Source organism: Columba livia, chromosome 3, assembly GCF_036013475.1.
Source record: "Columba livia isolate bColLiv1 breed racing homer chromosome 3, bColLiv1.pat.W.v2, whole genome shotgun sequence".
In the NCBI taxonomy this organism is placed as follows: Eukaryota; Metazoa; Chordata; class Aves; order Columbiformes; family Columbidae; genus Columba; species Columba livia.
In genome coordinates, this window is record NC_088604.1 from 111,335,665 (window position 1) to 111,344,322 (window position 8,658).

The window sequence follows — 8,658 nt, forward strand, 5'->3', positions numbered from 1 at the left end:
TAGTGAAGCTACAAACAAAAAAGAACTTAATTTCAGAAGAACTTAAAAAATAATTTCAGCCCTGTGGACATAGTTCTTCAGACCTTGATTCCAAAACACTCTTGTTGGGTACTTACTGCCACAAATTGTGAAGGTAATGCTGTTATACTCAGCTGGCTTCTGCTTAACTATCTAGGCCTGGCTGGAGCTGGAGATGCAGACATGTGAGTGGAGATAGGATCTCCTGAGGCTTTTGTTGGCCGGGAAAATGCTGACTTGGAAAAGGATCTGGAGCATGTCCAAATAAGAAGAATCTGGAAGGAGTTTGTGATGGTCTGTTATTTCATTATTAGCTAGGAGATGTGAAATTTCCTTTTCTAGATGAGTAGGTTTCATGTTTTGCATAAGACAGCAATTGCTTTTTGTAAGGCTTAGTATTTCTGCTAATTTAATGAGTTAGCCTTACAAATTAAATGCATCAGTCATTGGAAAGGCCTTTTTCAAGTTGCAAAAGCATGTTTTAGACCTCTTCGTGAAGCAAATAGCATGCTGGACTTTCACAAGCAGAAAGACCTTCAAAAGTATGCAAGCTATTTCTGGCATGTTGTATTCTCAACATGTCAAGGAAACATGGATTATTTTTATACAAACAGGCAAATCAAAAAGGTTCCTTAGCAAGCTCCCATGAACATTCTTGGGCCCTGAGAAATAAAAAACCTAAGAAAACTCATTGCTTCTGAATTAGGTTTCTTAGATGGATCATGCTGTCACACGTTCAGAAGTTCATTTGCACTAGTTTGTATCTCTGATGAATGATGGAGAGAGTGAGGGATAAAACAGAAAGGAAAAAAAAGGACCAGGAATTAATTTGTATATTTGATTGCTTAGTGGACTTTTTTTTTTTTCCTTTGAATTTATCATCAAGTGTAGACCATGAAAGTCTTTTTAATAGCTGTTAACTGTAAGGTGATGTTTAGGTGTTGAGAGGAAAGAGATCTCTGGAGCTGAACAGGCCTGTGTGGAAAGAACATGCCAACATCTTGCTGAAAAGCGCAAAGCAGGGCAGCAGCAAGATTGCTGGAGTGTGTTAAACTCTCTTGACATTGCAGCACACAAATTAGGCTGTACACTTTGCAAATATTGGAGGCTGTTTAGAAACTCCCTGTTAAGGATTACAAATGCTGACTGCAGTTTCTAGGCAAATGCAATTAAATATCACAGCTACAGCCTCAGCTCAGTGTTTTATGTCTGAGCTGGTGTTACTATGTAGGGTTCTTATGTATTAGATTACCTCAGCTGAAAGCAAATTGTGACACCAACCAAAGCTGAGTCCTGTGATATAAAGAAAAAAAAAAAGTACAGCCTGGTCTCAGCACTTTTTCCATTTCAGTATTTTACCACACAGTGAAGGGGCTTTTTAATAGAAAAGAAATGTAAAGCATGCGAAAACATTGATATTTAACAAGTATTCTCATACAATTGCTTCTGTGGGTAGTGTTTTTACTGGTTCAATGCCCCAGAGCTGGGTGCAGGACTCAAGGTAGTGTCTCACCAGGGCAGAGGGGCAGAATCACCTCCCTCCACCTGCTGGTCACACTCCTTTTGATGCAGCCCAAGATACATTTGGCCTTCTGTGGCCAAGAAACATTGCAGTCATGTTGAGCTTCTCATCAACCAACACTTCCAAGTCCATCTACTCAGGGCTGCTCTCAATCCATTCTCTGCCCAGGCTGTATTTGTGCTTAGGATTGCCCCAATCCATGTGCAGGATCTTGCAGTTGGCCTTGTTGAACTTCATGAGGTTCAGGTGGGCCTACCTCTCAAGCCTGTCCAGGTCCCGCTGGATGGTATCCTGTCCCTCCAGCGTGTCAACTGCACCCCACAGCTTGGCGGCATCCAAAAACTTGCTGAGGGTGCACTTGATCCCACTGTCCATGTCACTGACAAAGACGTTAAGCAGTGCCCATCCTAATACTGAGGATTCCCTGAGGAATGCCACTTGTCACTGGTTTCCACTTGGACATTAAGCCATTGAGTGCAACTCTTTGAATGCGACCATCAAGTCAATTCCTTATCCATCGAGTGGTCCATCCATCAAATCTATGTCTTTCTGAATTAGAGACAAGAATGTCAGGATGGTTGTTGCTGTGCTGTCACACAGGCTGATACAGCACAGAACCTGCTTAGCATTCTTGAAGGGAAATTATCCAGTGCTGCAACTCTACAATTTATAATTGGTTGCATATTAACATCCAAAAAAGGCAATAAAATCCACTGTGTGTTTAAAAGAAAAAAAAAAGTAAGTAGGGGTATTACAAGTTGAACAGTGAAAATCTGGAAGACTCCTTGGCTAGAGCAGAGCTATATGCAGTGCTGTTTCTCCCTTAATTACAAGCAATTTTAAATCATCTCCTTCCTTCAAAGAAGGATTTTGTTCAGTATTTGTGTTAATTTTAATCTCATTAACGTGATACTCTGGGAACCTCTCCCTCATGTTGTAACAGCAAGACATGCTGCCTCTTTTGTCCCTGCCATTTGGGAAGTGCACAGCTACTGCTGCTTGTTGCTGTGGCCCTGGGGTTGTTACTATCAATATACCTCCCTTTAAACAAAAAGAGAACAGAACAAAACCCAGCTGCATTTTTTTTTTCTCAGAGTTCACTTTTATTTGTAGTATTTAAGCTAGACTGTGCAAGTGCTTCATGAAAATCAGAAGTTTAAATGTATGGTGATGTATTGTAGTGGAAAGCCTATTATTCAGCATACTAATTACATCTGAGTCACTATATTTATGAAATGACATGTAATAACTACCTCACCACAATGCAAAGCAAATAGTGCAAAATCAGGCGTTTCATTATTTTGTCATTTTAGTGTATAAACATATTCCTGAGTCTCTTGGGGGAGAGGGGGCGTGTGCTACTGGGAATTAGATTGTGTTTTTATGACTTCTAAAAATGATGTTGAATTTCATAATCTGTAACACTCCATCCATGTTGCACATTTTCTTGCAGCCTCAGCGGCTTATATTACAGGAGTCAACTGCAAAGAAAATGTGTCCAAAGGCTGGTTTGTGGAACAGAGGGGGGCAACATGGTAAGACCTTACAGTGCACACATCAAAGCCCTTCAGACAGGGTGTAATTGCACACCTGGGCCATGCTGGGACACTAGAATTCACCCTCAGCTTTTTTCACTCCAGGATGGATTACAAAGCCCTTGCTGAAGGAGGCTTTCTGGCCAGCACTTGTCACTAGAGGATAAATTTTGGGTTTTGTTGAGCTCTGTGTGAACAGCCCATTAACTCCAGGGTAGATATGAGTGACAATCAGAGTGAGTACTGAGGGGAAGGAGGATGGGTTGCTGTTCCAAGTGGGCTTCTGAGTAGTCCCACATGGTCTCTGAGAACAATGGGTGGATGCTTACCAGAATATGTGATTTCATAAAATATTGTGCATAAAACCAGACCCTTTTTTTGCTCCCTTGCAAGCTTTCTTGGTATTACAAAAGTTGTTGGTCATGTGCTTGCATGCTGGGAGAAGTCTCTATGGACAGTTGTTATCCAGCATCTTTCTGGCAAGAGGCAAATGGTGATGAAGCAGCCACAGCTTCAGAAAACCTCAAATTTTCACTGGAAATAAGAGAAAGTCATGGCTGCTCTTGGGTGATAGTGACAGTAGGTGTCCAGCAGTCTGGGATCTCACTGCATGATCTGGATGATAGGGTTGGCCTGTCCCTTTCTGACATGGAGCTGGTGTGAGCAGCTTCCTGGAGACTTGGCAGCATCAGAGCTGCCAGCCCACTGGCACATGTACATGAGTACAGGATGGGGCCCTGAGATGGCAGTGGATCTGGCTGGGTCCTGCTTAGTCTGAATGTACAGCTGTTGGCAGACTCAGGTGACACATCCCCCCTTAGCACTTTACCTGTTGGCATTAAAAAATGACATGGAGTGTGATCTACCATACATTTTGCTGAAAGTGGGGAGATGATTTGTCCTTTCCATTTTAGGAAATAATTTTCTTCATTTCAGCAACAGACCCATAGCCTTCAGGCTAGTTTAATTTTTCTGTGAGCTTTTATGCTTGTTATGAGATTCAAGGTCTTGCAGAATTATGATTTTTCCCATAGTAAAGCTTCAGGGAAAGTGAAATTTTGTAAATGAAACAAAAGTGAAATAATGTTTTTTACCATTTTGGGTGCATGTCTACTCTGGCTTCCTTTTTCTTTCATGTTCCAAGTGCAAGAAATGTACCAACAGCTTGTACTGAGAGAGGTAGGAGGCTTTCACTCATCTTTAAGACTCCATATTTTATATTTTCTGACTTTTCTATAAATAACAACACCTATTGAGAATGCATCTGGTTATTATATCCAGGGAAAAGTGTTTGAGATACATGAGATATGCTCAGGGAATTGATAAGTCTTCAGGAGAAAAAAGTGTCCTGAGATCAATTTCCTGACTCCATAGTGAAGTCCTCATATCATATAAAACATAATGTAATTGTCCATGGCTCTAATAAAATCTTGATTTTTTTCCACCAAGCTTTCATCCATAAAAATCAAATTTATCCAGCATTAGTCTGCATTTTGAAAGGGATAATGTTTTTTTTAAATAGATATGATAGTAATCCTTTGTGGTACATTAATATAGGAGAGCAATAATTTGTTGCATTTTCTTCACACAGAAACAATCAGCTAAGAGATGTGCATAATAATTGTGTCTTTCATTGTCACAGGCCATTAGCTAATGAATTTGAGCTGTACTTGGCTCTTGCTCCAATAAGAAAACTACATTAGAGATCTTGAAGCCTTGGCGTTATATAAAACCTTCGAGTGGATTTTATTTTATTCTCACTGAGGTGATGCTGTCATGCACTGAGGAATGCATCGTGATTTTGCAGTAAGCAATGAGGTCAACATTGTCTGATGTAGTGGGTCAAGCAAGCTGAAGTCTATCTGCAGTTGTTAAAGTTGCCAGATGCCAGAGCCTCTTTGTTTGGTTCTCAGAATCACATAATGTCAGGGATTGGAAGGGACCTCAAAAGATCATCCAGTCCAATCCCCCCGCCAGAGCAGGAACACCTAGATGAGGTCACACAGCAAGGTGTCCAGGTGGGTTTTGAATGTCTCCAGAGGAGGAGACTCCACAACCTCCCTGGGCAGTCTGTTCCAGTGTCTGTCACCCTCACTGAGAAGTTTTTTCTCATATTTAAGTGGAACCTCTTGTGTTCCAATTTGAACCCATTACCCCTTGTCCTATCACTGGTTGACCTATGTTATTACATCTTTGCAGCAGCACTGATGGTGTTCCTCTTTATGAGAGCAGGAAGGATGAGTTAACTTCTCCATTTGTAATCCAATGGGCAGCGGGAAGACAAGATGTGGCGGGAGGGCTTCTCCTGGAGCACTGGGCGGGGTTGACAGGGCCACAGGCCCGGGGTTCTCTGCTCAGAGGTGGCGGCCGTGGACTGGGCTGGCCTCCGGGTCTGCGGAACAGGGAGCCAGAGCCCTGCAGCAGTGGCAGAGGCTTTGTGGAGAGGACTCTGCCGGGGCACAGAGGGCCGGGCCGGGCCGCCCCCTTGGTAAGAGTTGTGTGCTGGCCCGGGTTCCTTCTAACTTAGCCAAACTTTTCAGGCCTGCTTTTCTAACTGTTTCAGGTTCATCTTTGGGGCGGGAATATTTGCAAAACTCAGTTCAAAGACTGATGCTAGGAAAAATAAGTAGTTCGGGCAATGCTTTAAATAAGCAATAGAGGTATGTGACTGCAAATTGAGCAGTTTTACCACCTTTGCAGTTTGCACTCTCAACTAGAACACTGGCAAAAGAAAATCTGGTGATAGAAGTGCTCTTCACTGTCCTGAGAAAATCCACTCACATTCTGGCTGTTTGCAGAAAAGTATTGCATGCAAATGCGTTGCAGAATTTGTTTAGCAATTGTTCCTCCCCCAACAAAATTATTTTAGCCTACTGGGAAGGGAACTGTGTTAGAAATCATAAAACCTACAGTGCAAGTGTTTTCTTTCCTACTGACTGTAGCATGTCTTGGTCAATTACAAAGTGCCTGAGTATTTTAATCCTGCTTTTAAAGGTGGGTAAGCATCCTTAGGTGGGTGGGTATCCTCGTGTTGCAGAGACAACTAAAAGGCTGCGCAAGCTAACCTTTGGCACAGCTGGGAATGGGTGCCACTTTCAGACCTTTAATCGAACTGCTTCTCTCCATGTGTCATTAGTGTGCTTGGCTGGGACCCCGCTGCTCCTCCCACAGATCAGGACACCAGAGGCCTCTTCCTGCAGTTCCACCTTCCCGCAGCTGTCCTAGGCCAGCTCTTAGTAGATGTTGCTGCTGCATTGGGCACTTCCATCTGCCACCAAGCACTGCAGAGTGGAGCTTCTGAGCCACAGCCCAGAGGAGCAGCAGAGTCGCTCTGTGCAGTGTCAGCTGCTGCAGGCTCCAAAGAAGCGGTCCCGCTGCCAAGCCATACTGGACCACACCAGTCCCCCAGCTGTGGTGTCCCTTTCCCTGTGTGTGTCACAGCTGGGAAACGACACAGCATTCTTACTCTTCACAAGTTTCACCTACTCCCAGGAAATACACAACCCATGAGTTCAGTTGGGTTGCTGCCACCTTTGGGCTGCCAGAATGGTGTGCAGAACAGCAGGATCCAGGGACATAATCCATACTGCAGTCATCTGTGTTGGGCATCTTATTGGTGTCAGAAAAAGGACCTGAAACTTCTAGGCATTACTTTGTATCTGAGCTTTGAGCTCCCAGATGCCTTAGATTTGGGAGAAGAATGGATGGTGAGTGTGTGATACGCATCTGCTTCCTGCAGAGACTCTCAGGAGAGCCGTTGTGACAGAATTCTGCATCTGTTCAGGGATTATTGTTTCTGCACAAGCTGTGACACCACAGTATTTGAGGGATGGCTGTGGCGAAACAGTGGTCAAGTTTTGTTGTGTCATGTAGAGAGAGATGATGCCAGACAGCCAGCAGCACAGGCTATTTCACCTGCAAAGTGGCATGAGAAATTAGTTGGGAGCCTGTTAACAGGGAACATTTGCTTCCTTAACTCTTTTCATCTCCGTAACCAGAGTCTGAGGTTTCCATGGCCTGCAGACCCTCATTCTGTTGTACCATCTGCCACTCAGGCAAATGTTTTAATAGATAGTGCAGGAAATGTTCTGAATGTTATATATAAAAACGTGGTGCTTCAGTGTAAAATGAGCACTGCTTGCAGCAGAATAAGTGGCTAGAAAACTTTGGCGCTCTGAGGTATGCAGAGGGCAGGTGCCAGATAGCAGTGATCACCCATTTTTCTAAACCGGCAACATTTACAGCCCTCCTGACAGAGGTTGATTGAAACTAGAAGTAAATTCAATATGCATGAAAGGACCCTTGTTCTTCTTCAGTGGAGAGCATAAAGAAATACTGTCAGACACACTAATCTCTCTCTGATAGTTTTCTTTTCAACATCATTGAACTGTCATTTCTCCTGGGCTTTGCCAGAATGTTTGATATACCTGCTGTTTCCCAAAACAGACAGATTTTGCTAGCTTGGATGATACAGGAATTTTTGCCAGGAAGAGAAAGGCTGAGATGCCTTTACCAGCCTTTTGTTGTTGTTGTGTATGTCCTTTGCTGAGCTCCAGAGCTCTGGTTAGAGATGAAAAGAAGGTATCTTGGTGACTGATTATGTTGCACCCAAAAGTGCAGCCGTGGAATTGTTCCCAGAATTTTCCCTGGTCTGGGAGCATATTTGCTGGGTTTTGGGGTTCTACTTTTCTGGAGATAAACCCATTTATGCTCCTAGATCTTTCATTTCAAAACTAGTGATTCAAGATGGCCCTAGGCACCACTGTGTCACCTAACTGCAGTTAAAAAGAAGCCCAAACTAGAGATTTTCTTTTTTCTATTGTCGCTCTACAGAGCTGGCAAAGCATTCACTCCTTATAGGCAAGTATGAAGAGTCAGTAAAATTACTAAAACCATTCTGAGAAAAAAAGCCTGAAAGTTCCTTCCCAAGACTATGGATGAAAGATACCTGCATTGAGTAACCTTCTACTTCAGCAGGGGACCCACTGAGGAGTTTGCCATAGGGACACATGGTCAGTAAGGCTTCATATTCTCTACAAACTCTTGCAGAGCAATTTAGCAAAAAAGAGATTCTGAAGTGGGGCAAAATGAAGGAGCCCAAACACCACCATGATCTGGCAAAATCAGTCCTACATCCTATTTGTAGTGAGCACTAACTTATTTTTCTAACTGTGCTTCAACCATCCACTCCCTAAGCTATCCTGGGTATTAATACCATTGGAGAAGATAGGTTATTACCTTACATGTTTAATGTACCCTTTTTTCTCTTGGAAAAAGTGTTTTTGGGGTCCTCAGGGCAGCCAGTGAGTCTGTACAGATCGGGAAGTGGCTGAGAATGGAGGGTCCCATTCTATAGCTTGGGGTGATTGGCCCTCTGTGTAGGTGAAAGCACCACATGAATTAGTCAGCATTTGTACATTTTTCTCCTAGTGTGGCATTGCCAACAGTATAGAGTAGGCAGAGTTTTGGGCTATAAGGAATGCTGATTTATTTGTTTGGGTGTGTTTAATGATTGATTGCCAGACAGATTTCAGCCCACACCCCTGCCAGAGCACATGCACCAGAATGTTCTCTTTGCCACTG